Below are 25,617 nucleotides of genomic sequence, written 5' to 3' on the forward strand. Positions count from 1 at the left end.
GGTCCCACAGAGGACCTACCGTACCAACAGGACTCGGAGTCGCCACCATCAGAAATAACAGCAACAGCTAAACTTCACTGAGCCTCCCCCCAGGTTCGGGCACATGCCAAATGCTTTCCGTGTTCTAACTCATTCTACAGATGAGTAAACTGAAGCACAGAAAGGTGAAGCAAGTTGCCCAAGACTAACAGCCAGTTGATGGAAGACCCAGAATTCCATGTGGCTGGCTTGTTCTTAACCACCATGGTGCTTCCATCTCTGGTTGTCCTTTTTGCCTTGTGTTCCTCCTTCAGGATCCAAGATCTTAGCATAGTTCTGAGCTAAACGCATGTCTGAGCCCTCAGTGAGAGAAGACCATCTGTTCCACCTTAATTTCCAAAGTGGGAAGCATGGTCCTGCACCTCGATTATCTTGAGATTTCCCTGGTACAGTTGATGCTAGACACTGCCTTTCCCCAGCTGCCTGGCTCCATGGACATGAATCCTGACCACGAGGCATGAGATAGAGGATGGAACTGAAGGTTTTACTAAGAACAATGGGCTTGAGTCACCAGATATGTATCAAGGAGGAATAACACAGAATGGTGCAGACCCTTCCCCTTGCCCCCTGCTCACCTGCTTGCTTGCATATAGACAAAGAGTTTCAGTTGAGTAACTGCCCAGGGCTTAGCTATTTAAACTGTGACCCCCCCTCAGTGGGGTGTGGAACTTTCACTGACTGGTCACCATTGGTGCTGTCCCTGTGTGTAAGTAATAAAGGCTATGTCCACTCCATCTGGAGGTCCTTGTGGTTTCTTTGGGATTTTGCAACAACACCAGATCCATTTTCTCGGTCTGGACCTCCAGCATTACACCCCCACATGTGAAGGGGATTTAGATGCTGACTAAACCTCAATGTTAATGGCCCGTACAGGACTGATATAACTACTAAAGAGGGCTGTCTGCCATCTATACCCCTCAAAATCTTAGACCCCCAAACAGGAATCTAGATAAACAGACTTTGGAATCCTTCGCAAATAGGTTTGGCTTTAGGTTCCAAGGTAGAATGAGTAACTCAAGACATGGGCTGTGGTCCTTCATGAGGATAGCTGGGGCCCTCCAGATGCCCAGGGGCCATTTTTATACAGGCCAGAAGTCATGTTTTCCCAGGACGATATCAGCATCCCTCACCCCACTTTTCTGAGAGCCAGTGGTAGCTGCCTCCCCATCCCTGGAGTCACATCTCAAGGAGAGCAGGGCTGCTATCTTTGTTTGGCATTTTTCACTGTCAGCAACAGAGAAGCAAAATCAGCCCAAAGGACTGTTTAATTGCAATATAAAAAATTATGCTTTTTTCAAGGGAAAAAGAGGCAAATTCTCCACCCCTTCAGTTTCTAGTGCAATACTGAAATGTACAACTCTGTATCTGCTGATTTGGTCCCATTCAAACCCAAACAAGCACATCTATCATCACAGAAAGTGCCGTTTAAGCGAATGCTCTCCACAGGCCTTCATTTCACCTCAAATATTCTCAAGCTCAATTAAGCTTGGCGCAAGCTACTGAACCCCAACAGAGTGGGTGTGGAGGGGAGATGCTGCAATGGCACCCTGGAAAAGGCCATCATACTTTTCTGGTCCCCTTCCCCCAGGACAGAAGGACAGTCAGCAGGAGCTCTGGACTGAGTCAAAAGTCGTGGCCCAAATACCAGCTTGGACCTGGGTTATGTAACTTTCCTCTCTGTAAAATCAGAAGTCAGGCTGGATCAAGGATAGCAAGTATGGGAAACTTGTGTGCCCCCCCGCCCCCCCACCCCACCCCCACCCCCGCTTCTCCCTTGCCGATTCCAACATCTCTAATTACTTACTTGAAGCTTTATATGCTGAGCCCAGGTTTGGTCTCAAAATCCTTCTCAACATAGCTCTTTAGGCAACTGGCACTGGAGATGAAGCATGTTGCCAACCTGGGCTAGAGCAGTCTCCTGGGGTCCTTCCAGATTTTACATTTGAACTTGGAGAATCTTGGCCACAACCCAAAGACTTTGCTATGTGCTTCCTGTGGGTCAGAAGCATTCTCAGTGCTTGGCGCATGTGAATACTTAAACTGAATCCATTCAACAACCTGTTGCTAATGGCCCCATTTTATGGAAGAGGCACAACTGGCTAAGTAACTTGGCCAAGTTTATACAGCTGCTAAGTAAAGGAGTTGGGATTCGGACTCATGTTGTCAGGTTCCAAACTCTGAGCTCGTAACCCCTCATTATGATGTAGGTCAACCAACAAAGAATCTACTTTTGGATAGAGGCAGGGGCCATACCTGGGTCATTGTTATGTTCTCAGCACTCTACACTCAATAAATGTTTGTTGAATAAGCAAGTAAATGAATGAAGTGAAAATTAGAAAAGTGCTAGAAGCAGCACAATAATTATGATGATAATGATGGCTGCCACTTTTTAAGTGCTTACTGTGTGACAGAGGTGACCTCACCACCACCACTTGGAAGAAGCTCAATAAATACTTGTTGAAAAATGAAGATAGTAATACTGTTTCATTCAATCTCCTCACTCCCTTCTGGGGTAAGAACAACGTGGTCTCGTTTTATCAAGGGGAGAATGAACCAAGTTTCCTCTGTTAGCAATGAGTAGAGCCAGGCTCTGTGCCCAAGTCTGGCTCAAATACTGCCCTTTGGGACTTGACCTGAGTGCTGCGGGAGGCATGAGAGCAGCTTGGGAACCTGGAGGAGGTGTGTCCCGGTTAACCTGCCCGGGAAACCCCCTCAAGCTGTTGAAGAAAAGAAGGGTGAGAGGCCAGCCTGGGGCAGCCCCTCGCTCTCTTCTGTCCACGTCCAGTGCTTCCTCTGCCTTGCTGCTCAGTGACAAGAAGGCCAGCCTGGGGGAGGCATGCAGAATGCCACAGGGCCCTCACTTCCCCCTCCCTACTGCTGCCTCATCACCAAGAGCCAGCTACCGGGGAAGGAAACAGCCTGACCATGCTCAGATGGAGTCTTTCTGACCATGACCACAGAAAGAAATTTGTTTTATACACACACTCTGAAACAACAGTCCCACAAAACAATACTTACCCTTTCAAATTGCAAAATATTGTGATAGAAAATTCGATTTTATCAGAAGAAAATGCCAGTGGTGACGCACTAAGTTGATTACATGCCCCTGAGTGAGTTATGTGAATTGAAATACATCACTCTAACGCCAAGCATTAGTAATGGCTGGTGTTAATTGTGCACTCACTACTAACTGTGCAGGCAGGAGCTCATTGGACTAATGCAACTGCCTGATTAGGTAGCTCATTACTCACCCTGTTTTTCAGATGAAGGAACTGAGACTTAGAGAGTTTGAGTAACTCAGCAGTGTATTGTGGTGTCCTGGTCAACTGTTACTATAGAACAAGCAACCTCAAAATCTCAGTGGAGCAAAACAATAAGCATGTATTTCTCATTCACGGTTTGTAGGCTGGCTAGAGTGGCTGTGCTCCATATGCCTCTTCCTCCCCCTGGGACAGCAGGCCAGCCGGACGTGCTCTTTTCCTATCAGTGGCAGGGGCATGTAAGCCCCACTACAGAGCACATTCAAGCCCCTGCTTGCATCACATCTGCCAGCTCCCAAGTCATGGGGATGCACTGCTGCACTTTCAGTTAAGGCTTTGGGCTCTGCAGAGTAGAGAAAAGAGGCAGATTCCTTTCAGACTGCTTGTTGGGTATGGAGTCAAATATAGCACTTGAAGAGCATCCATTTACATTCTCTGTGGCAAAACTCTCATACTTTGTTTCTATGCTTTCAGGAATCCATTCTTAAGAAGAAAAGAAAGGGGGAAGGAAGAAAGGAAGGATAGAAGGAAGGAAGGGAGGAAGGAAGGGAGGGAGGGAGGGAGGGAGGGAAGAAGGGAGGGAGAGAGAGAGGGAGAAAGGACCCAGAAGATGGGTATGTGGGCAAAATGGCCTCACATCTCTGAGCTGAAATTTCTTCACCTTTAAAATAATGACACAAATGAGTACACTTTAACATGCTGTTGAATGACACAATTAGGTTACATACAGCACAACATGCAGAGTAGTGTATGCATGCAGCTTTGTATTCATACTTAATATATATGCATATGAGTATGTATTTTGGTGCATAAAGAGATGTCTGCTAAAATGTCACTTAAATCTTACCAGTGGCTACCTCATGACGATGAGATTTGAGTGATTATTTTGTGTTTTCTGTGTACTTACTGTTCTGCATAAATGTTTTACCAGGAGAACCTATCATGTAGATCATCAGAGAAAGCAACAAGAGCAATCATACTTTGCTAAACCAAACCTAAACAAAACTCAATCACCAGTGCCTGTGTCCTGTCCCAGCGCCCTGTGATGCAGGCAGCCCCTGCCCCCTAGCTGGCCCTCTAATGGAGTCCGGGCCAGCTTATCTCCCAGACAGGGCACCGGCCCACACACACACTCCCTCCACATTCGGGCCTCGTGTCCTTGTTCCTCCTGTTCACCCTCTGAACACTCTGGACATCTTATCTCTCATATTTCTTTTCCCTTCCCCATTCCCATGACCCTTAACAACATGGAGTTCATCTTCATTAACACCCTATGAGGTTGAAATTCATTCATTCATTTTCCCATATATTCACTCATCTATCTCTTCATTTACCAAATATTCACTGGTGCCCACTCTGTACCAAGCTCTGTGCTAGATGCCAAGAACCCAGAAATAAATCCCATGCCAGCCCTCAAAGGACTCCTAGTCTAACATGTGGCCTATGTCAGCTAACACTGGCATGTACAACATGGCGCAGGAGCAGAGGAAAACTTTGATGTTGATGGTCTAACCCTCAGGTTTACAGATAGAGAAATAGGACCACCTCCGTTAGATGAAGCACAACAGAGGCCCTGGTGCCGGCTCTGGAAGGCCCTTAGAGGCGCCTACTGGGGATGATAGATACATGGCATGAGTAGCGTCGCTCCTCCTAGCCCGTAACCATGTCGGACTCCACTGAGCAAACGGACATCTTGCCCCATGAACCCAGGACCCTTTGAGTCCGTGCCCACTCGCCACTCCAGGCAGCCACGCCAGGCACCTGGAGTTGGCACGTGTGTTATGAAGTCCAATCCCTAACGGGGGAATGGAGACACAGGCTCAGGGGCACTGAAGCTCATTTGACAAGTTGTCCTCCTGACTCCTTGCTCTTCTGAGTCACGGAGGGAACTGACCACAGAGGGGTTGTGTCAGAATCTAATGGGGGCTGCTCCAACTGGCCTCCCTGCTCGGCTGGAGCTGAACTCTCGGCTTTCTCCGTTCTCTGCCCCGTGGCAGTCAGGGGGGAGAAATGATCCTCAGCTGAAAAACTCTAGGAGGTGAAGTGGCAGGGTGGCTTTTTGGAGGGCCTGTAAATTGTCGAGTGGATTAGGAAGGATAAGTAAGCAGGAAGACGCCAGGCCCCCACATGGTAATGGGCAAGCTTGGACGTTATTCATTTCTGATCATACCAGAACAGAGCAAGAATTATGGGCAAAGTGCATAAACCTAAGCAGCCGTGCCTGATAATTTACACTCTTCACTGTCATTTTTAATGTGCTGTGGTTGCCTCTCTCCAACCTGGAGACACTAAATCTGGCCACTTGAAGAACTACTTCATGCTACAATATGGCCAAGAGTCCTTCTAAAGACTTGGCTTGTTCCCCGTGGGAGCTCCCATACACACCAGGAGCCCTGGCCACCCACTTTGTGGCCCTGGTGTGGGGACTAAACAAGAGAATGAGTCGGCAGAGGGGCACTTGACATGTGATCCATAAGTCACACACCAAGCACACACCATGGCCATACTGTGTCCCTTCTTTCCAAAGCCCACCCCACACACACACACATGACAGGCTTTAGAATGATTTGGGAGCATAGGCTTTGGGGTCACATGGACTTGGAATCAAGTCCTAACCATAACATTTATAAATAATAGGACTTAGGATGAGGCAATTAATCTCTTTCAGCCTCAGTGCTCTCATTTGCAAATGAGCTAATGAGATCTACTTTCATGGGATTGTTCTGGGGAGTTCCTGCTGGGAATATGTGTCTGACCCTTAACACAGTTCATGGCACCCAGTTAATGTTGTAAGCATCACCATTTTTATCATGGTTATTGTCCAGACACACAACAATGGGCCTGCCCCTTGGGCCCTGTCTGAGATGCTCTTCAGGCCAGCTTCACAGAGCATCCAGCGGGACATAGGATGACTCTGTATGTAAGAATGGACGGATGTATGTATGTATGTATGGATGGATGGAGGATGGATGTCTGAAAAGGTTCTATTTCTGGCACGGAGAACATCAGAGCGGGGATTTGAGAAGGCCCACATTGGCCACTCTGATATCAATCTCAAAGGTGACATTTTCTGCTTCCCTTAGTAACCTGTCATTCATCTATTATTCTAAAAGAATTTCCCTGAACTCTTCTCAAAGCTATCCAGATGTTCAGAAAGACTACATAGATTCCGCCACCGCCACCCTCACCCTCTGCCTCATTAAGTCCAAAATCCTTAGCATGTAGACCACTACAGTGAGGTCTGTCCACCCACCCCCGGAGCTGGGGGCTCCGTGGAGGGCAGAGATGGCTCTGGGAGGTGCTGCTAGCCCTGCGATTGGCTCAGCAGTTAGACTGGAGGCATCTCGGGGTGGATGCCCTGCTGGCAGGTGTGACTGGGGTGGGCTCAGTTGTGGGATTCAAATAATTTAACAACCAGTTCTCTGCCCTAATGACCATTTTAAGTATAAAAAAATGATATACAAAAGGTAGTTTATTATTTCATGCATTTAATACTTACATAAGAACAATAAAAGAGGTACCAAAACTAGATTATAAGAAAGATTTTTTAAATATTAATGAAAAAATATTAAATGATACCTGACAAAAAACAATAGAACTGTTAAGATATTTCCATATTGCTTCTTGATTGGAGTCCTCACTTGCAGTATTTTTCACTATGGACAGAATGAACATGACTACGGGCACTTAGAATACGCTGTTGTGGAGATGAATGTTAAAAAAAGTAAATTCGTGATTTCCACATTGGACAGCTGCCCAGGCACCCACCTTGGAAAGAACCCTGATTACAAGTGCCATTTTAACAACTGGTTCACTGAACTCAACAAAAAATTAAGTATCAGTTCTGCCAAACCGGTGCCAACTGGCTGAATCCCACCACTGGGTAGGCCCTTTTGAAGTCTGCAGCGTTGTTCAAGATCTCTGGTTCTCTGCTCAGCTGGCCCACGGGCACTGTTCCTTCCCAGCTTTAATCAAAAGTTCCTAGTCCCCCTGCTTGGCAGCCTACCATCTCAGCCAGATGCCCAAGGCGGTGCAGGGTGGGCCTTCCTCGTAGCTCCTGCCATTACCTGACACATCATAAATTGCTTTTTATAAAGTCAGGCAGGAGGCAGTCCAAGGGGAACCACTGCCTCATGACAAGTGACATTTGTAAGGTACAATCTTCATTCTGCACAGGCAGGACTGGGACCGCCTGGCATGGAGAGTCCGCAGAAGCAGAGGGCTGCTCTCTCATGGCCGGGACAAGAGCATCAGTCTGTGGCGCTCCACTGGGGGCAGAGACACATGTGGAGGTGGGTGAGGTGCTCTGAAGGGGTCAGGGCTGGCTGCCCACTGCCAGTTCCAAGCTTTGGCTTCCTCCGTTTTAAAATGAGCGCAATGGCCACTTCCACTTCCCTGTATCATTTTGAGAATCAAGCAAACAGAAGTCATTAGAATCATAACAATTCTTGCATTTGTACTGCATTCTACAATTGACAAAGTACTTTTCTTTGCCAGGAATATGACTCAGCAAATATTCTCCCCTCACCTATGAACTGCTGCCTAAAATTTCACCATGAGAGAGAATTGAGTTCCTTTATCCTAAGGCTATATTGCTCCTCTTCTGTTCCTTCTGTCCCTTCCCAGAATGGAATATTCGGGAGCACTCTCCTCTACTCCTTGCTGGCCACCTGACACATGGTCTGTGTGTGGGCGGGTGGCGATGGGTGGGAGGGGCCAGGACAAGGGTCTGGATGCCATAAAAGTATCTTCTACTCTAGAGAGGATGGAAAAAGGGAAGGGAAATGTCACCCTGAAAACAAAAGGAAAGGGAAATGTCACCCTCAAGTGCTGGCTGTTCCCAGATGTGTGGTGGGTGTTCCGCAAGGTGTTATGCGATGTTCCCAACAACCACTGCTAGGTAGATACGTATCAATGCCCCATTTTACAGGGGGAAATTGAGGGGCAGAGAGGGCAGGGAGTGTGTCTCAGGCACGCACAAGGCTAGCAGAGGGCCAGGCCAAGTATTTAGATCTGCTCTGTCTGAGGCAGGGGAGGGTATATGGGAGAACAGAAGATAATTAGATGGGTTTTGACTATGAGGATAGACAGACAGGTGAGTAAGATGGAAGGATGGTGGACGGTGAAGGGATGGAATTTGGAAGGTGCAGGTGAAGGCACAAGTTAATAGCAGAAGACTGAGTTAGGCGTTACCCCCCCCCCCCAGCTCAGTGTCCTCCCAGGCCTCTCCACTCCAGGCTCCTGGGCCTCCAGGCGAAGGCACAGCAAGAGAGGCCTTTGCCTGGGCACAGTCTCCAGGAAGCTGGGTGGACCCCTGGAGAGGAGTGGGGGTAAGGACGAGAAGAACAGTGGAGGAAGTTGACTTCCTCCTCGCCTCCTGCCCGTGTTCCCAGAGGTGTGAGGGCATAGGCTGAGGGACCAAGGGACCTTCTGGCAGGAAAGCTCTAGTGGGAAGTCCTGCTGGGGTGGAAGTTGTATTAGAGAGGCTCCAGGCTTCTAGAATAGTCCCAGCATTTCTCCTGCTGGAATAGAGGAAGCCCATGGGGGAAGGGGTCTCCAGGGAGTCCTAAAGTGGCCCAGCCCCGAACTGTTTCTACCCGGCCGCCAGCGGCTTCTCCTCATCACAGGCTCAGCCTCCTTCACTAGTCACCCGGCCCTGGGGCTCCCCCAGACCCACCACACCCAGGGTATGGCCACTCCTCCCTGGCTCCTTTCAGCCCAGGGAGCCTTGCACACCAAATCTCCTCCCTCTGTGCTGGTTTATTTATTTTATTTTATATTTTTCATTGATTTTAATTTATTATGTTTCTATAGATTCAAGTGTCCCACTGAATACATCCCCCCACCCCCGTGTTCCTCTCCACATCTCCCTTGTCCCCCTCCCCCTAACGCCCTCCCCCCTTCCCTCCAGGATTTGCTTTTCTGCTCTCTATAACACTGTGTTATGTATATATAATTTCACCAATCTCTTTCCCTTCTACGATCCCATCCTCTCCTCCCCTTTCCTTCTGTTCACTTTCCCTCTGGTCCCTTTGATCCTGCCTCTGCCTCTGTTCCGTTCCTCAGCTCACATTGTTCATTAGATTCCTCAAATGAGTGAGGTCATATGATATTTTTCTTTTCCTACCTGGCTTATTTCACTTAGCATAATAGTTTCCAGGACTATCCATGTTGTCGCAAAAGGTAAGATTTCCTTCTTTTTCACAGCCACATAGTATTCTATTGTGTATATGCACCACAGCTTTTTAATCCACTCGTCCACTGATGGACACTTGGGCTGTTTCCAGATCTTGGCTATTGTAAACAATGCTGCAATAAACATGGGGGTGCATTTCTTCTTTTGAGTCAGTGATTTGGTATTCTTAGGATATATTCCTAAGAGTGGAATGGCTGGGTCAAAAGGCAGTTCCATTTATAATTTTCCGAGGAATCTCCATACTGTTTTCCACAGTGGCTGCACCAGTCTGCATTCCCACCAGCAGTGCAGGAGGGTTCCCTTTTCTCCACATCCTCACCAGCACTTATTATGTGTTGTTTTGTTGATGAGCGCCATTCTGACTGATGTGAGGTAGTATCTCATTGTGGTTTTAATTTGCATTTCTCTAATGATTAGTGATGTTGAGTATTTTTTCATTTGCCTATTGGCCATCTGTATGTCCTTTTTGGAGAAGTGTCTATTCATTTCTTTTGCCCATTTTTTGATTGGATTGTTTGTATTCCTGGTGTTGAGGTTTACAAGTTCTTTATAAATTTTGGTTATTAACCCCTTATCAGACGTATTGTCAAATATGTTCTCCCATTGTGTGGTTTGTCTTTTTATTTTATTCATATTGTCTTTATCTGTGCAAAAGCCTTTTAGTTGGATATATTCCCATTTGTTCATCCTGTCCTTTATTTCACTTGCCCATGGAGATAAATCAGCAAAGATATTGCTGCAAGAGATGTTGGATGATTATGGTTTCACGACTTACATTTAAATCCTTTATCCATTTTTAGTTTATTTTTGTGAATGGTGTAAGTTGGTTTAGTTTCATTTTTTTGCAGGCTGCTGTCCAATTTTCCCAATACTATTTGTTAAAGAGACTTTCTTTACTCCATTGTATGCTCTTACCTCCTTTGTCAAATATCAATTGTCCATAAAGGTGTGGGTTTCTTTCTGGGTTCTCTGTTCTGTTCCATTGATCTATATGCCTGTTCTTATGCCAGTACCAAGCTATTTTGAGTACAATGGCCTTGTAGTATAACTTGATATCAGGAAGTGTGATACCACCCACTTTATTTTTCTTTTTCAAGATTGCTAAGGCTATTCATGTTCTTTTTTGGTTCCATATGAATTTTTGGAATATTTGTTCTATATCTTTGAAGTATGTCATTGGTATTTTAATAGGAATTGCATTGAATTTATAAATTGCTTTGGGTAAATAGACATTTTAATGATGTTTATTCTTATTCATGAACACGATATATGCTTCCACTTGTTTGTACCTTCCTTGATTTCTTTTATCAATGTTTTATAATTTTCCAAGTATAAGTCTTTAACCTCCTTGGTTAAATTTACTCCTAGGTGCTTTATTTATTTATTTATTTGTTTCAATAATGAAAGGGGTTGTTTTCTTAATTTCTCTTTCAGACAGTTCATGGTTGGTGTATAAAAATGCCTCTGATTTCTAAATATTAATTTTATATCCTGCCATCTTGCTGAATTTATTTATCAGGTCCAGTAGTTTTTTTTACTGTGACTTTAGGGTTTTTTATGTACAGTATCATATCATCAGCAAATAATGATAGTTTTACTTCTTCTTTTCCAATTTGGATGCCTTTTATTTCTTCTTCTTGTCTGATATGCTGTGGCTAGGACTTCCAGGACTATGTTAAATAAGAGTGGTGAAAGGGGGCACCCCTGCCTTGTTCCTGATCTTAAGGGGATTGCTTTTAATTTTTGCCCATTGAGTATGATGTTGGCTGTGGGTTTGTTACAGATGACTTTTATTATGTTGAGGTATGTTCCCTGTATCCCCACTTTGCTGAGAGTTTTGATCATAAATGGGTGCTGGATTTTATCAAATGCTTTTTCTGTATCTATTTATATAATCATGTGATTTTTCTCCTTCCTTTTGTTTATATAATGAATCACATTGATTGATTTGCGAATATTGTACCAGCCTTACCTCCCCAGAATAAATCTCACTTGATCGTAATGTATAATTTTTATCATGTATTGCTGGATTTGTTTTGCTAATATTTTGTTGAGAATTTTAGCATCTAAATTCATCAGGGATATTGGCCTGTAGTTTTATTTCTTTGTAGTGTCTTTGCTTGGTTTTGGAATGAGGATTATGCTTGCCTCATAAAAGGAGCTTGGAAGTCTTCCCTCCTCTTGAATTTTTTGAAATAGCTTGAGAAGGATAGGAGTTAGTTCTTCTTTGAATATTTGGTAGAATTCGCCTGTAAAGCTATCTGGACCAAGGCTTTTGTTTGTTGGGAGTTTTTTGATAACTGTTTCAATCTCATTTGTTGTAATTGGTCTGTTTAGGTTTTCTGATTCTTCCAGATTGATTTTTGAAAGATTATATGTTTCAAGGAATTTGTCCATTTCATCTAGGTTGTATAATTGTTTGGCACACAGTTCTTCATAGTATTTTCTTACAATCCTTTATATTTCTGTTGTGTCAGTTGTTACTTCTCCACTCTCATTTTAATTTAATTTAATTTTATTTTATTATTATTTTTTTTTTTTTTGCATTTTTCTGAAGCTGGAAACAGGGAGAGACAGTCAGACAGACTCCCGCATGCGCCCGACCAGGATCCACCCAGCACGCCCACCAGGGGGCGACGCTCTGCCCACCAGGGGGCGATGCTCTGCCCATCCTGGGCGTCGCCATGTTGCGACCCTCCTGGGTGTCGCCATGTTGCGACCAGAGCCACTCTAGCGCCTGGGGCAGAGGCCACAGAACCATCCCCAGCGCCCGGGCCATCTTTGCTCCAATGGAGCCTTGGCTGCGGGAGGGGAAGAGAGAGACAGAGAGGAAGGCATGGCGGAGGGGTGGAGAAGCAAATGGGCGCTTCTCCTATGTGCCCTGGCCGGGAATCGAACCCGGGTCCTCCGCATGCTAGGCCGACGCTCTACCGCTGAGCCAACCGGCCAGGGCTCCACTCTCATTTTTAATTCTATTTATTTGAGTCCTCTCTCTTTTTTTCTTGGTGAATCTGGTTAAAGGTTCATCAATCTTGTTTACTTTTTCAAAAAACCAGCTCTTGGTTTCATTGATCTTCTATATATTTTTTTAGCCTCTATGTCATTTATTTTCACTTTGATCTTTATTATTTCCTTCCTTCTACTTCCTCTGGGCTTTACTTGCTGTTCTTTTTCTAGTTCTTTTAGATGCAGGGTTAAGTTGTTTATTTGAGCTTTTTCTTGCTTCTTAAGGTATACATGTAATGCTATGAACTTCTCTCTCAGGACTGCTTTTGCTGCGTCCCATAAATTTTGAGTTGTTGTGTGTTCATTTTAATTTGTTTTAAGGAAATTTTTTATTTCTTTCTGATCTCATTGTTAACTCATTTGTTATTTAATAACATGCTATTTAGTTTCCAAGTGTTTGAATGTTTTTCAGTTTTTCTATTGTAGTTGATTTTTAGTTTCATGCCCTTGTGATCAGAGAAGATGCTTGATATGATTTCAATCTTCTTAAATTTACTGAGACTCATTTTGTGTCCTAACATGTGGTCTATCCTAGAGAATGTATCATGGAAAAGAATATATATTCTGCTGCTTTAGGGTGAAAGGTTCTGAAGATATCTATTAAATCCAGTGGATCTAGTGTGTCCTTTAAGGCTGTTGTTTCTTTGTTAATTTTCTTTCTTGAGGAACTATACATTGATGTTAGTGGGGTATTGAAATTCCCTACTATTATAGTATTGCTGTTGATCTCGCTCTTTATGTCCATCAAAATCTGTTTTATATATTTAGTGCTCCTATATTAGGCACGTAGATATTTATAATAGTTATATCTTCCTGTTGGATTGCTCCCTTTATCATTATGTAGTTACCTTCTTTATCCCTTACTATAGCCTTTGTTTTAAAGTCTATTTTGTCAAATATAAATATTGCTACCTTAGCTTTTTTTCATTTCCATTTGCATAAAATATTTTTTTTCCATCCCTTTACTTTCAGTCTATGTGTATCTTTTGTTTTGAGGTGGGTCTCTTGTAGACAGCATATGTACGGGTTCTATTTTCTTACCCACACAGCTACCCTATGTCTTTTGATTGGAGCATTTAATCCATTTACATTTAAGGTTATTATTGATATGTAGTTGTTTATTGCCATTTTATTCTTTAAATCTATATTCCTCTTTAACTAGATTTTCCCCCCTTTGTTCTGTTTACGACAAGCCCCTTAACATTTCTTGCAGCATTGGTTTGGTTATAATGAATTTCTTGAGTTTTTTAGTTTAGTTTAGTTTTGTTTTTGGTCTGGGAAGCTTTTTATTTCTCCTTCAATTTAAATGATAGCCTTGCTGGATAAAGTAGTCTTGGTTGTAGGTTCTTGTTCTGCATTACTTTGAATATTTCTTGCCATTCCCTTCTGGCCTCAAGTGTTTCTGTTGAAAAGGCAGATGTCATCTTTATTGGGGCTCCTTTGTAAGTGAATGATTGCTTTTCTCTTGCAGCTTTTAGTATTCTTTCTTTATCTCTTAGCTTTGCTATTTTAATTATGATGTGTCTTGGTGTAGGTCTCTTTGGGTTTCTCTTTTATGGAACTCTCTGTGCTTCTTGAACTTGTGTGACTTTTTCCTTCATCAATTTAGGGAAGTTTTCAGCTTTGATTTCTTCAATCAGGTTCTCTATCCCTTGTTCTTTCTCTTCTCCTTCAGGAACTCCTATTATGTGAATGTTGTTTCTCTTCATGTTGTCACAGAGATCTCTTAGAGTTTTCTCAGACTTTTTGATCCTCTTTTCTTTTTGCTGTTCTGCTTCCGTGCTTTCACTTATCTTGTCCTCTAAATAGTTAATTTGATCCTCTGCTTTATCCAGCCTGATTTTAATTCCTTCTAGTGTAGTCTTCATTTCTGATATTGTGTTTGTCATTTCTGTCTGATTCTTTTTTATGATTTCAATGTCTTTTTTTGATGCTTGCTATCTCTTTGTTTAGGTGCTCATTATGTCCATTTATTATTGCTCTAAAACCCTTGAGCATCCTAATAATCATTATTCTAAACTCTGCATTCAGTATCTTGGTTATTTCCATCTCATTCAGTTCTTTTTATGGGGATTTCTCTTGTTGATTCATTTGAATTGCATTTTTCTGTCTTCCCATTTTGTCTCTGTATAGACTACTCCTTTGGATGTGCTGTGTGTGTAGCTAGCTGAGTATAGGTTTAGTGCTGTCTGCCTCCAGCTTTCAGTTGTGTTGTTTCTAGATCTTCTTGGGTTGGCCTCTGCTGCTGTTTGTAATCCTCTGTGGGCTACTTGTCTGCTGCTACTGCTCTTTTTTCTATTTGTGTCAGAGTTTTCTATGCCTTAGCTGGGTCAGGTGTGAGGAGTCTTTCCTTAAGATACCACTCTAACTAGGGTTGTTAGGTCTTGAGCTGATGCTCTCCATATCTTGCCACTGGATGTAACAGCCCTGGACCTCCCTGGCCAGAACCTGGCGCAGACCAGTGGGGGTCACTGCTTTTGACTGGCCCTTAGCAACCTTCTTGGAGCTACAGGCAATACAGAATTTGTGGTTGCCTCTGCTGGGCCCTAATGCCATTGTAAATATAGCTGCACTCCTAGGCTGGCTTTTATCTACTCTTGGCCAGTATGTGTGGCCTCTCTATTCCCGAGGTATGGTCTTTCTGCTGGCCCCTTGCTGCCACCACCTCCTCAGGCACTGGGGCACCTGCTCTGTCCGGCGTATGGGCTTGCAGACCGCAGCTCGGGCTGCCCCGTGGGTGCGCAGGAGGCCTTGCCAGGCTCCACCTCCTGTGGGCACACAGGACACCCCTCTGGGCTGTGCTGGTTTATTTTTAAATGATTGCTTTCCATCCTCATCTCCTAATCCATCTGCAAGGACAGCTTTTCCTGCCAGTTGCCCAGGCCAGAAGCCTTGGGATCACTCTGGGAGTCTGTCTCTCACACCCACAGTCAGTCTGTCAGATCTGTGGGCTCCTCTTTCAGGTGCCAGTGTCCTCCACACTCCCACCCTGGCCTGAGCTTCCCCAGGCCTGGGTACTCACAGGGGTTGTCCATTGGTCTCCTTGCTTCTGTTCATGTCCCCTGCAGTTTCTTCTCAGTTCAGTGTTGAGAATGAGCTTGATCAAATCCAGGTCACATTACAGCTGCCTTGGGCTCCAAACCCTGCATGGCTCCCAGCTCACTGAAGTCTGTACTGTGGCCCTCAGGCTCTGCCTAACCAGGTCTCATCCTTTCCCTGTTTCCACCACTTGCTTGGTTCTCACCTCACTGGCCTCCTGTCTGTTTCTGGTGCCCTCCAGGCACATTACCACCTCAGGGCCTTTGCTCTGGCTGTTCCCTCTACCTGGAACCCCCACCACCTTCTTCAGTCCTGCAACCTGCCTCCCTCAAGGAAGCAGACACACTCTCCTTCACTTCCTCAACTGCCCTTCGTACCTTCTTGCAGTTACATAATTCCTTATTTACTGTGTCTGTTGTTCATTGTCCCCTGGCTTAGGCAAGATGGAGGCAGAAATTTTTGTCTGTCTTATTCATCTATATATCTCAGAGCCTAGAACAGTGCTTGGTACATTGTAGGCACTCAACAAATATTTTTTGAATGAGCAAAATAAAAGTCATTAGAAATGTTCTCACTGTATAAGTAATCTACTGTGTTATAAAAAAAAGATGGATAACAGAAAAGAAAAAATGAAAATTTAAATTGCTCATGGTTTTACCACTTAAGCACAGCTCATCATTAAAGTTTTGGGATAGTGTCTTCTAATCCCTTTTGTTAAAATGTTTATAGCAAGAACCATGAATTGTTGGACATAGGCCATTTCCAAATATCATCTTATTCTTTTGCACAATAGGCCATGTGATAGAGATTGTACCTGTTTTTCATGAGAAACAGGCCCAGAGGGATAAAGAAATCTGCCCAATTTAAATAGTCATCTTAATAATTGTGTTAACTGGTTATAGCATTTTTTTATCCTGTCCTTTCATTTAATCATATCACGATCATGTCTCCAAGTCATTAAAACTATTTGTAAAACATAATATTTTTTTTGCCTGATGTTAAAGAGACAGAAGAAGGGAGAGGGAGGTGGGGAAGCATTCACTTATTCCACTTAGTTGTGCATTCATTGTCTGCTTCCCATCGGTGGCCTGACCAGGGATTGAGCCCGCAACCTTGGTATTTATAGATGATTCTCTAACTGACTGAGCAACTGGCCAGGGCCTGTAAACATAATTTTTAATGGCTACAGAGTGAATATTCTGCCCAGAGGTTATACTATTACTTCCCTAACTAATCCCTATTGTTTGAATTTTTGAATATTTCTAATTTTTTATTATAAATAATAAATATTCTTAAACATAAAGTTTTTCCCACTTTTTTATTATTCCCTTCATCTAGACTTCAAGGAAAACCCAGGGGTAAAGTTGTACAAGCTTTAAAAAAGTCTCTAGATGACTGTTACCAAATGCTGTGCTGACATCTGCAACGGAATGGCTCCGAGTGTGTGAGTTTACGTGTGAGGGGCTCATCTCAGATGTTTTTCTGTGGTGTCTGTGTCCTATTCATGGGCCAGAGCAGCTCACATTCCTCCAGGTGAGGCCTCGTTCATTATTGAAGCCCCAGCCCGCAGCATGGCTACAACCAAGGCCTTTGGCCCACCACATTAATATTGTAGACAGGACACCTGAGGCCCTAAATATTTGATCAAAGGGTGTGCCAGGCTGTCAGTGAGCCATATGCAAAGCATATGAGATCTCCTCCCCTTCTGCAGTCCCCAAAGTGGTGTGAAGCCCATCACATAATATGGTCAGTTGTCTGTGTAGAGCAAATAACTGTGGGAAGATGGGTTAAAACAATAATAACACGTATTACAGCAGCCTCAGCATCCACTGTTTATATCCTACCTCTGATGGCCTACAATAGTATCCCACCACCTGACGGGGAAGGAAAGGCACGATTTAATACACGTGGCCCAATTCCTGGCACACAGGAGGCCCCCTGTGCATATTCATCTGTGATGGGAGGAATTGTCCTTGAAAACTGGGAATGTTCATTCAGTGCATTTGCCTACCACTTATTAAGCACCTGCTGAGTACTAGGCTCCAATCTATGCACTTTGCAATAATTATTTTGATTGCATTTAGAACAGTGCCTAGCACATATGTAGTGTTTTAAAGAGATTAGCTATCATAATAACAAATAAATGCTATTAATGTGTTATTACTTTTTATTATCTCAATTCTCTATGGGAGGTATGATCATTATTCCCATTTTACAGATGAGGAAACAGAGGCCCAGAAACTCAAGTAAGGAATCAGGAAGCTAACCACAGACCTCAATCATTCATTTCAGATCTAGAACTGGAAATGGATGCTGTGGCCCTGGCCCAGACTTTTCCTGGCACTCTGCATTGGTCTATCCAGGCTCCTCTTTCCCTGGCTCAAGCCCCAGGTCTCCAACACCTGCTTCTTGTCCAGCCTCAGCTATAGGGCCTGGAAGGAGAACAGCAATGAGTCGTGGGGTGACTGGAGGGATGAGGATGGTGACACAGGAAGCCCAAGGCAAATAGTTGATCCTGAGGTCTGTTTCTCCGTTAGCATCTGCTGTTCCCTTTGTCTAAAACTCCCTTCCCTACATCTTCTCATCATCTTTCAGCCTCAGCTCAGCCTCCCCTTCCTGGCTTACCTGGTAGCTGAGGTGGCCTCCCTACCTGAATAACTCTACCCCAACATCCTGCTTTAGTAACTCAATAAATTATCTTGCTTAGTCATTTCCTTGTCTGTTGTTGACTTCGATTTGCAAAGCCCGGTGAGAACAGGGCCTAGTCTCGGTCACTCTCGGTCACTGCTCCCAGAGCATGCACACTCATGTCTGGCATGGCTAAAGGGAAGAAGAAAGGAGGAAGACAGGCCAGCAGGGTCTCTGTGCCCCTCTGAGCGGGTTTGGGGTACAGCTGAGATTGCCTAGCCAGCAGAGACTGGTGGAAGGGGAGAGAAGGACTCTGCAGGTGCCAGGACCCACTCGCCGTGCCTTGGGAACTTGGGGGTTCTCTTTATCTTGTGATAGGAATAGGAGAGGTGTGACTTTGCTTATTTTGCTGGTGAGCCTTGGAAGAGATTGACAGGCCCTGGGATTGGAGGCCCCTTTCCCCCCTCCCTGGCATTCTGTCCCCCACCCCGACCCCCTCTGTGGCCAAGTACACAGGTGCAGGGTTCACAGTCAGAGGAGCCCGCCTGCCCCGCTTGTCATTCCGGCCTCGGCTTCCTTCACTCTCGCGCTTCCCGCCGCGCCAGGAGTGGGTCTGTGATAATGTCGGAGTAAATTATTTAAGCGACTTTCCGCGAGGCGGAGATGAAACTGCAGGCTGATAAGCGAGGGGGGCTGGAGGGGAGGCTCAACCCCCGCCCTGCGGGTTGCCACCATTTCTCCATTTTGTGCAGGTGGTGGCTCGGCCCTGCATTAGCCTGTTAGTTGTTAATTACACCAGGCATTGCTCCTGGTGAGGACTGGCCCAGCCGGGTGGTGCGGGGCACAGCGGGGGATCTGTCTCACTCCTGGGCTCAGAGAACAGCAGGCAAACCATGGGACAGGGAAACGGTGGGTCACGCTGAGAGGACCAGAGGGAGCCCCAACCCAGAAGCACCCCACACACACCCGGGGAAAGGGTTCCTGATCCAGGCTGGTCTCTCAGCATGGCTGGCTCCTGAGGAACTGGGGTGGGGAGCCACGTGGAGTGGAGCGCAGGCACCAGTGAGATAGGGGAGCCCTGTGGAGATAAGGTGGAGGAGGTGCCTGGTGGGAGGGGGAGCCTGGAGAGTGGAAGACTTCCTGCAGGGATGGGATTGTTGCCTGAAGAAAACACATCCAAACGAGGGGCAGATCGGGACACAAGTGTTTCTGTGAAATGCCAGCAGTCCTTCCACATGACTGGGCAAAGGCCTTCAGGCAGGTGACTTGCTCTCTCCGCAAGGATAACAGCACAGCCCCTCCAAGTCACCGAGTGTGGGAGGTGAGGTAAACAAAGCAAGTGCAGGTGTGTATTACCTTCCAGCTTTTTTCTAGGAATCAACTTAATCACCTCATGATGATGAGAAGGGCATCGTGGGGCAGCCTAAGGCACAGATTGGTCCACACCAGTCACTGCCCAGTCCTACTGTCCCTAGCTCCTGGTGCTGGCAGGGCCATGTGGGTCCTCCAGTCTCTGGAGGGGCTGGAACCACGTGCCTTTTCTGCCTGAGTTCCTGTTATTTCAGGGCGCATGTACCCCCCACCCACGCAGGGCTGCTGTCTTATCCTTCTCCCCGAGCTTCCCTCAGAGGGTACCCTCTCCCCAAGCTTTCCCCAGAGGACCTCCTCACAAATGTAATAAGCTCTTGAAATCTACCCCTGGAAGGGAAGTGTTTAGCAAGCAACTTATGCTTTAGGCCCTACCACAAACCTCTTCTGAGCCAGGAAAATAGAGCCCTTACTTGAAAGAGGGAAGAACTGGAGAAACATCAGGAGAAAAACATAAAACCGTTATCTCAAATGGTATTCCTGCCCTGTGTCATCATCAGTAGCAGCAACACTCTTTAGGGGCTGCCAAGACTTTATTCTTCCTCTGCACTTAGGCGGGTGCAAGGGGCAGGGCTGGGCCTTGTAGCCCTGGGCAGAAGTAACGGAGGGAGGAGGGAGATTCTTGGCTGGGGAATGAGCGCCTGAGCCTATCCTTGGGTTTTTTTAAAGTCGGGTTTCTTTCTAAGTCTTGGAGACAGTGGATGCCTAGTTGGTGAGCTCTAATCAGGGTATCCTTGAAAAGTATCTGTTTTGGGCCAGAGGACTCAAGTGAAGTGGGTTGAGACCTGGCTGCCACGTGCCAGCTGTGTAAGCTTGGGCCAGCATTCTGACCTCCGTGAGCCTCCATCATCTCATCTGTAACTTTCATGTAAAGTACTCTCTCCTTACATTCTCCCTCCTGTGGCCGGAGACCCATCCGGTCTTGTGCTGGTGTGACTCCCTCCAGCACTCAGCAAATAGGAGTTTCTCGGGAGTCCCAGAGGACTGTGAGGTAGAGCTGCTGTGGCGGTTGATGGGCTGGTCTAGGAAGTGAGGCCAAGAGTGAGGTCCCACGCGGTTTGTGATGCTTTGTGGTCTTAGGAAGTCGTGTCCCCTTCCTGGGCCTCAGCTACTATCAGTGGGAATCATAGTCCCTGTCCTGACCACTCACAGGACAGGGATAAAATAGCAACAGCTCATTTTTACTGAGTGCTCGCTGGGGCCCTGCTGCCCTAAACCCATACATGTATCTCCATTTAGTCCACAAAGCAACCCCGTGAGGTAGGTACTATTATCTCACTTTAGAGATGAGGACAGAGTCACAGAGGGTTAAATAACTGGCCCAAAGACTCAGCCAGTTGTGGCTAATGTTGGCTAAGGTTGGCTTCAGAGTCAGCCGTTCGTAATCTTCACAACTGTGTGTGATGGGAGGTGGGGAAATTTTGCTTTCCAAGTTCTTAGGTTGTCAAAGTTGGCCCTGGCTAACCCCCAAGGCCCAGGCACTGCAAGGACTTGCCAAGGCCCCAGAGTCTGGTGATGAGCTCTGCCTCCTCAAAGTGAACCTGAAGGAGCTGAGCCTGAGGTCTCAAGTTGCAGGAGCTGTGGTTGGGGCTATGGGAGGAGGAGGAAGAGGAGGAGGCAGGAGGAGGAGGAGGAGGAGGAGGAGGGGGAGGAGGAGAGGAAGTCTGGAAGGGGGTGGGGGATGAGGACAGAGTGTCAGCAGGCAGCAGCTGCCCTGCCTCCATCCGCAGTTCAGGCACAGAGAGCTGCCTTTGCTGTGGTTGGGACTGCCTCCTGCCTCCTGCCTCCTGCTACAGCCCTCCTGGGTTAAGAGCAGCTGATGCCCTTGGAGGGATGCTGTCTGGCTGATGCCACGTGGGAGGTCCAGGTGTCTCCTGGTGGGAAGGGTGAAAAGAAAGAAGCAGCACTCCCACAAAACCTGCACTGGGCCAGGCCCCCGAAAGCACTGCTTCATTTTGTCTTCACAACAACCTGCTGTGTGCATGTGTTATGACAGTCAATTTGACAGAACAAAAACTGAGGGCTAGCAAGTGTGAAAAGAAAATGTACAGTTGAAAACAAAGAGGACAGCTGAGCATGGAGAGTTTGTAAGCTTTGGGCTAAGCCGTGTAAGTGATACAAGTTGCATACAGGCTGAAGGCTCAGAGTCAGCATTTTTACTGAACACCTGTTTTGTGCCTGGCAACATGCTGGGGTCATTAGCTCCATTTTATAGATAAGTGAACTGAGGTTCAGAAAAGAGGAAGTGGCTAGCCCCATGTCACACAGCTGGCTGTGTCAAAGCTAACTTGAAGTGGTCCTCTGCCCTCCTGGAAGTTTTAGTCAATTGGGGAAAACAAATTCATGCCAGATCCAAGGCAGCTGAGATGGAGATATAAACTGATTCCTTTAGGAGACAGAGATGGGGGGGGGGGGGGGAATGCCAATTGAAGGAGAAGAAAGTGTCTGATTAGGACATCTGGGCTGGTGTGCATCAGTTCAAAAGGCAAGATGAGGGGTGAGCACTCTAGGCATGGAAACAATAGGGGCAGAGTCATGGAGGCAGAGTAAGTCAGGGAGGTGCCCTGGGAGGCCCTGAGACTCGGGAGGGAAGGGGAGCGAGGCAGCCCGCTGGCGGTCCCACAGGATGTGGAGAGCCTGTCTGAGGTTTGGAGCAGGGGAAGGCCAATGGGGAATGGCTGGGAAGGAGATGAACAGGGACAGGCCAGAGAGGTGAGAGGGGCAGAGTAGGGTAAGGAGAACAGCACCCATTGGGCCCCGGAGTTCAGCTGGGCCAGTTATCTTGGGCTTAGACTCTGGCATCAGGCACATCTGGTTTGAGTCCTGGTTCTGTCCTTACTTGCTGGGAAGCAACTTCCCAAGTTGCTTGCTCTCTCTGAGCCTTGGCTTCCCCCAAGGAAGAACTGCCTCCTGGGGTCATCGTAGATGGCAGCTGTGAGCCCAGGGCTTTTCATTTAACCCTTCTAACCTAGGAGGTGGGAGCTATCATTTCCCCCATTTCACAGAAGGGCAAACTGGTGACTGACCGTGGCTAGGATGTAAAGGTCCGGACAGTTTGACTCACTGCAGGGTAACTTAGATGGGCTTTTGTAGGCTCCAGGTATGGCTGAAGCTCTGTTAGACCAGGAGTACTGCGACTCCCCCAGTTTTTCAGGGTCACCACTGTCTCTGTTGTGTGACTCATGGATTCTGTGGTTGGACCAGGCTCTATGAAGGCAGCCTCTGGCAGTCTTGATCTGCCCCATTATTCCCCAATAGGGGGAGATCTTTAAAGAGAAATTGGTGGCCTGACCTGTGGTGGCTCAGTGGATAAAGCGTCAACCTGAAATGCTGAGGTCGCCGGTTCAAAACCCTGGGCTTGCCTGGTCAAGGCACATATGGGAGTTGATGCTTCCTGCTCCTCCCCATTCTCTCTCTCTCTCCCCCCCTCTCTCTAATAAAAATGAATAAATAAAATCTAAAAAAGTAAAATAAAATAAAAATTAAAAAAATAAAGAGATTGGCTTTCTGTGGAGAGATCAGGTGTGGAGGGTGCACTGTCCCACAGCCTGTAGGGGACTGGAGTCCCTCCAGGATGCCAACCAAGTCCTCAGAGGAATGATGACCCCTGAACCATGCAAGCAGAGTGTTTGCAGGGAGAACCAGGACCTGTTTGACACCGATTCTAGGAAACTCGGATAAGTCAGCACATTCCACAGGATTAATCAGATTAGTCCCGGGGAGGGCTCAGGGGTGGGAAGGTGGAGTGGGCATGGGAAGTGGGCAAGAAAAGTCCTCTGCCCTGAACTCTCCTAGTCTTGCCCCCCAATTCTAAATCATTTACATCTCACATCTAATTGCCCTCCTTGCTGTTCATATGGGAAACTGAGACTCAGAGGGGGAAAGGGACTTGTCCAGGGTCAGGCAGTGGCAGGGATAACTCATGACTCCAGTTGTAAAGCCAGTAGCCGCGACCACCATCACAGCCACCTGGCCCATGCAGGTTCGCATTTGATTCGGACAGACGGTAATGAAACAACGGAGCCAAGAACTGGTGGGCCATTCATTACCTTTAATCCTAGCTTGCACCCGGCAGGCAAGAAATACACACAGTGGGAAAACACTTCCCTTCCATTCAGGGCTCCCAAAGCCACTGACTTACCTGAGTTTCCTAGAATCAAAGTTTCTACCTCACCAGTCTTATTCACCTCTGTTCCCCATCTCCTTCTCTCTGCACAAACTGGCTTCTCCTTCAGCACTCTGCCATCTTGGCTGCGTCTCCTGGCCTCCTCCACGTGGCCTTTCTCTGCTCTCCTTTCTCTGCTTTCTCCTCTAATGCTAATCTCAGGAACCAAGAGAGAGCAAGCTCCTGGTCTGTCTCATTTTATAGTGTAGAAATCAAAACCTTTAATCCAATATATAAACAAGGAAGTCTCTGATACAAAGTCACTTAGGATGGGAAAGGCTTAGTCTTAAAACTAAGCCTTAGGGTATAACCGACCCTGCCTGCTTACAGCTTGTCCCCCACACACAATGCAAACTATAAGCAAGCAAACATATATATCATACTTACAAACTTATTTGACCAACACCAGTCCTGCCCTCTGTCATTTTTACAGCTCCTGTGGTGACAGTCTTATGCCCACCCCATATAAGATTGGTACATAATTGGCAGAACCCAGTGCAAAATGAAAATGTACTCCCTTTTCCCCATTGAAATATTATTAAGAATTTCAAGATGTTGACTGCAGAGCACTAACCCCCCTTACCGCAGGGGCCCTGTGTGAGGGCACAGACTCATAGGCTCTGGAAGCCAGCCAGCCCTGCCCCCACACCTGGCTCAGTGCTGCTCAGTGCTCTCACTCCTCTTCACCCGGTGACATCCCCCCACCCTATCATCCTTTCGGTCCCAGCCTCCCTGCCTTTCTAGGTGGTAAGTGGGTCAAGGGCTCTCCCAGATACAGCATCTCCTTCCAGACTCACCCAGTCTCTCTCAGGACCCAAGGCCGGGCCATCAGGTGAGATTGCTCCTGCCTTTCTGGGAAAAAGGTGAGGACTAAGGAAGATTAAAGTGATAAGGGGATTTCACAGAGAGCAGCTGCTGACTCTGGGCTCTGAGCCCAAATCCTTGCTGATTAAGAACTAGCTCAAGTACAAGGAGCGTAATGTAAGAAGTACAACTCTCTTCAGGCAGTCAATCTAAAACGGCTAATTGATATTATGCCCATTAGGCAGATGAGAAACTGAGGCTCAGATGATACAGCGTTTACTTAGGAAACCCTTTGGAATCCAAAAAGAATTATTGGAACTAATAAGTAAATTTAGCAAGGTTGCAGGATATAAGGAACATTTATACTATACTAGCAAAAAAATTGGCAAGTGAAAATTTAAAAATATCACTGACATTGTCATCAGACAATATCTAATACTAGAAACGTGTCTCATAAAATCTGTAAACCTCTGTCTAAAAGCTGTAATATACGACTAAGAAAAATTAAAGAAGAACTGAGCAAATGAAGAGATGTACCACAAATTGGAAGACTTGATAACATTCAGATGTCCATTCTCCCCAAATTGATTTGCTGGCAGCGGCAAGACTGAAAATGGCACCAGGTGTTAGACGGCGGGGTTAGACTGACCCTGGGTTCAGCGACCTTGGTATACTTAAATTCTGGCTAGGAAAGAATTCCAGTCAAGACTCAAACTATAAGGGAAAATTTATTTTAAAAGTCATAGAGGTAGAAGAAATGGGCTCATGAAACAAGTTACAGAGGCAAAAGAAGGGGCCCCTGGAGCTTGGGAGAAAGAAGGGTAAAGGTAACATGCCTGGGGGGGGGGGTTGGGGGTTGGGGAAAGACACAGGCTCTCAGGAGGTAAAGCTGTTGGGCCCTTTGTCCTTAGGGCTTTTCAGGGTAGAGATTTTAGGGGAGGTCCCGGGGAGGATCTCAACAGAATAGTCATCAGCTGATTGGTCAATGCCAGGGGCTCATTAATCAATGCTCCTGAAATCAGCTATGGAGTCACTTGTCTGGTTTTGTTGCTTTTCTGGACCTGGAGCTGAAACACAACAGTGGCCTAGACGAATTTGATGGGGATCAGAAT

General features: G+C 46.2%; 1 long non-coding RNA gene across 1 annotated transcript; it reads right to left on the reverse strand.

Moving 5' to 3' along the window:
- Positions 1–6,770: 6,770 nt before the first annotated feature.
- On the reverse strand, positions 6,771–24,556 carry LOC136329055 (uncharacterized). Its single transcript, XR_010730144.1, has 2 exons — positions 24,499–24,556; positions 6,771–7,694 (listed from the first exon to the last, which is right to left on the reverse strand). It is a non-coding gene; the product is annotated as an uncharacterized lncRNA (long non-coding RNA).
- Between the last annotated feature and the right edge of the window lie 1,061 nt (positions 24,557–25,617).

Source organism: Saccopteryx bilineata, chromosome 3 (assembly GCF_036850765.1).
Source record: "Saccopteryx bilineata isolate mSacBil1 chromosome 3, mSacBil1_pri_phased_curated, whole genome shotgun sequence".
In the NCBI taxonomy this organism is placed as follows: domain Eukaryota; kingdom Metazoa; phylum Chordata; class Mammalia; order Chiroptera; family Emballonuridae; genus Saccopteryx; species Saccopteryx bilineata.